The sequence below is a fragment of the Nicotiana tomentosiformis genome, chromosome 12, assembly GCF_000390325.3.
Source record: "Nicotiana tomentosiformis chromosome 12, ASM39032v3, whole genome shotgun sequence".
NCBI lineage: Eukaryota > Viridiplantae > Streptophyta > Magnoliopsida > Solanales > Solanaceae > Nicotiana > Nicotiana tomentosiformis.
In genome coordinates, this window is record NC_090823.1 from 106503039 (window position 1) to 106507646 (window position 4608).

Genomic DNA, 4608 nt, shown 5'->3' on the forward strand with positions numbered 1-4608 from the left:
GAGTTTTGCCAAAATAAATTTGGGATTTATTTGGCAAACACATATTTTGCCATAGATTTTGCCCACATTTTGGCAAAATCCCAAATCCAAAATCCCAAAATCACCTCAATTGCTGATATTAGGCCAAAACATGACCGGTATATTTTTTAAATTTTTTAAATATTACCCCAAACTTTTATAGTTTGTAAAAGAGCTCACATTTGTTACGACCAACTAAATATTTGATGAATATGCTCCCTTATCAGCTCAATCCTTTGTGCATCTTACTTTGCTTCTGATTTGTAGGCTAAATGGCTTTCTGAACACTCATATCAGTTAATTTTTTCTTTTTAATTAGGAGTCGTAATTCTCTAATGGAATTTTACTGTAATTAATGATTTATATAGTTCACTATAAAAATAATAATTTTGTACCAAATTTATTTATGTTCACGACTATGATTTGTGATAATGGTACTATTGGGTATTTGTGATAGTTTTTAGAACTTATGGGTATAAGTCATGTTTTATATTTTTTCAAATAAAAAGTGAAATATGTTTTGAAAAATCATGTCCAAACACATTTTCATCTTCAAACCAAACTTCACCCAAATCAGATTTTTCAAAATAAATTTGGGAATCTATGGTCAAACGCTAGCTAAAACTCTTCATCTTCAATTCAAGTAATACGGGGTTGACTAGTTCTTCATCAACAAATTCTCTATCCATTCTCTTCATCTTCTCGTTCCCTCATCTATTTTGTCATCTGCAAATTCACATTGTAGTTCCTTTTTTTTACACCACTGCAACCAAGAGAAAAAAGATCATATTTTTACACCACTGCATCCAGCAGGAATCAAGAATGGTGCGCTTTAAACCAGATAACAAAATACATTGAATGCGCCGGCAACATACATTGAAATGCACCAACAAAATATAATGAAATGCACCAGCAAAATACACCGAAATGCAGAAAATCAGCTGTACTAAGACAAATTTGTCCAATTTTGCGAATATGAGCAAATAACATGGGGAGAAAATCAGCCCAAACAATGCAGAAACAGTGCTAAAAAAAACAGCTCAAACTATGCAAAAACAGGACAGGCTTTAGGCAGCAGCAATGCAGAAGTTTAGGTTTTCTGGGCAAAAACAGCAGTGCAGGAGCTTCTAAAATTGGCCTGTAGACCCTTCAATTTACTTTTAAGAATGCAGCTCAAATCCTGCTGAACTGATGCCCGAAACAGTGCAGAAATTGCATTCAAACTATAAAAATCTGCATCATATGTTGTCGACCGAATGGTTGTGCAATTAGACAAGTACAAGCAAGTCATTTGTGTGAGATGTATAGACCCCTCCGTTCACCACTCATGGTATCATAATTAAATTAATCACCAAAAGTATCAGTATATACTGCTAAGATATGAATCTTAGCAGCAGAACATCATAAATATTAGAATAGTTGGTTCAATAGAATCTCAAAAGTACAAGAAAATAGAAAGAGAACAACAGAGGGCACTGTTGAGTCTAAGTTTCGCAAGATAAGGTTGAAGATCAATAGCAATCTCATCTTTTTCATCAGAGTCTGATCCATCATCAAGATCTTATACAATTTAAAAAGAAAAAATATAAAATATTACAGTTTATTAGTTTTTCAAAAAATAAAATAAACCATTCTAGATAAGATTAATTTACCTTCTCTTTCACAAATCCAATCTCTAGAACATAGCTTTGCCTCGGCATTTGCGGGAAGAATAGAACTTCAAAACTTTTCAATGACACGACCACCTATGCTAAATACAGATTCAGAGGCTACTGTGGTGATTGGAACACTCAAGATATCTCGTGCCATTAATGAGAGTTCTAGATACCTTTGTCTGTTATCCTTCCAATATCCAAGTACATCCAGATTCGGATTTGTTTTACGGTCAAGATTAGCTTCCTCCAAATACAAGTCTAGTTGTGTTTTACCGATACTTGACTCAAACTGACTTTCAAACTCATCAAATGCATCCCTCATTTCATTGCTACCACTATTACAAGCATGATCCCCCGATAACGAGGTTGTAGTCGAAGGTATCAAGTACTCTTTGAACAATAATTGTAAGTTCTCTTCAATAGCCTTCACTTTTTCATTAGCAATCTCCTCAGGATGAAGCTTTGAAAAGCAAAACTTAACAAACTTCAATTTATATCGAGGGTTAAGGATAATAGCTATAGATAAAATGACACTATATGACTCCCAATATTTTTTAAACTTTCCCAACATCAAAGTGCCCATCTCACTCATCACTGAATCTCCACTGTTTTTTTGTTCTTCCAACAATATTTCAATTCTCCGTACGTTAGGAAGATACAAATTAGCCGTGGGGTATTTACATCCAGAAAACAAGGTCGTAATATCATAAAATGGCTTCAAAAACTTAGCTATAATCTTGAGCCTTTTCCATTCATCTTCAGAAAGGCCATATCTAAAATCAGTGTCAAGCAAGTTATAGTGAATATAAGCTTGCCGATAAAGAAGAGCACTTTCAAGCATTTGGTAGGTGGAGTTTCACCGAATAGGCATATCTTGACGTAGCTTCTTAGAACATGGTAGACCAAGATTACTAAGACACTCCACAAATTTCATTATTCTTGTTTCTGAATTCTTGATATGCTTAACACCTTCTCTAATTTTCGAAATAGTTGTATCAGCCTTCTCGAAGCCCGTCTTAACAATTAAGTTCAAAATGTGATTCCCACAATGAACATGAAGAAATTTTCCGTCACAAATTAGTGAACGCATCAAAGAAAAATAATTCTTTAAACTATTCACTACACCGTTGTTGCAAGTAGCATTATCTAAAGTAAGGGTAAAGATTTTCTTTTCGATTCCCCATTCTTTAAGAAAGTTAATCAATAAGGGACCTAAAATCGCACCCGAATGTGGAGGAGGAACATGACGAAAAATTAACACCCTCTTCTGAAGCACCCAATTCAAATCCACATAATGAGCGATTACACACATATAGCCATTAGATGCTAATGAAGTCCATATATCTGATGTTAAACACACTCTACTAGGAATAATGGCAAGCTCATTTTTTAGAAGTTCTTTTTCGCTTGCATACATATTCAAGATATCTGACTTGGCCGTGTTTCATGATATGTGCTTCGCTATTGGATTTAAATATGAATGAAGGTCCCTGATGCCTTTATGTTCTACAAAACTAAAAGCATAGTTATGCCTGACTATGGCTAATGATATTTTCTCTCGATAAACTTTCTGATCTATCGGTTCACTTTGACCCTCTTTTGCATTATTCAACGGATGTTTTATCAACAAATATCGCTTCAAATTTGATGTTCCAAATTTAGGATCGTATATGTAGTCTTTTTTACAAAGCGTGCATTGGACTTTAAACTTTCCATCACTAGAAATACTAGGCTATGTTACCTTAACAAAAGAATCCCAAACAGTGGAAAATTATCTTTTTGATCGTTTCAGCGTAGTTGAAGAGCTCTGTTCACAAAAATCAACAATACCTTCCATCGACATCTCTATCAAAAGATGAAGTAAATCGTAGGAATTAGGCTCTATATAAATCAATTTATTAACAAGTAACAGAGAATGCAGTACTCTAGAGTTAAAAATTACATCTAATCTTGGTTTACTCAGTATTTTTCTCACCTTTGAGATTGTTGTAACACTTCCACTCTTGTTTTAAGCTTCAAATACTCCTGGTAGGTGATCTATTTTCACAAAACCATAGCAAGCAAATCAATTTTCTCAAAGTTAGTCACCAACATTAACTTTTACACTATTTTCAGGTGAAAACTAAACTATTTCCTAAATTTTCAACAAAATTTAATTTGAGCAATTATAATGCTCGAGGAAGAAGAACGAACCTATGAATCTGTTGAAGGTTGGCTTCCTTCAAGTGCAGCATAATTGTATTAAGATTTCGAGTTCAAAATGCTGGGATTTCAAAATGCTTAGTTTGAAAACGCTTCCTTCAATCTCTTGGTTTGTCCACTGGATTTCAAAACACTTCCAAGTTTCGACTAACTAAAATCTTATGAAAGTAAATTGAAGCCTAGAGAGCGAAGAATGAGAGAGCGGAGAGATTTGAGGAATTGGAAATTTAGGGCTTTTCTATTGAAGTGGTGAAAATAGCCGACAGTAGCAAGCGAGTGAATTCTAATGGGTCTGAAAAGCTTTAAAATTGTATTATCCATATTTTACCCATTGGTTACACATTTGGTTACTCATTTTTCTAATGCATAATATGGGTAATTATCCATATTCGATCCGATTTTAAAAAGTCAGTTATCCAACCCATTTTTAGTCTGTTGGGTTGGGTGGATAACTATTATTTTTAACCATCTTGCCAGGTCTACATAAAACTAACAATGGAAAGAATATCAATGTAGGACTAACAATGGAAGGATTATAATTTACAACCAAAGACGAAGATAATGGGAACTCAAATGCCAACAAGAAGTAGAGGTGTAATAGAACAGCCTCATAATCAGAACACCGGTGGGATATGAACGAACTCAATAAGGAAAACATATAACAACTCAATTAATCAAATCGTTCTCAACGCATGGACTTGCAACAAGATTTACCCCAAGGTACCACTCCTCG

At 34.2% G+C, this 4608-nt stretch overlaps 1 long non-coding RNA gene across 1 annotated transcript; it reads right to left on the reverse strand.

The window, feature by feature from the left end:
* Positions 1-561: 561 nt before the first annotated feature.
* Positions 562-4112, reverse strand: LOC104115843 (uncharacterized). The gene is made up of 4 exons (XR_004511980.2): positions 3867-4112; positions 3649-3710; positions 3415-3518; positions 562-781 (listed from the first exon to the last, which is right to left on the reverse strand). It is a non-coding gene; the product is annotated as an uncharacterized lncRNA (long non-coding RNA).
* Positions 4113-4608: the final 496 nt, after the last annotated feature.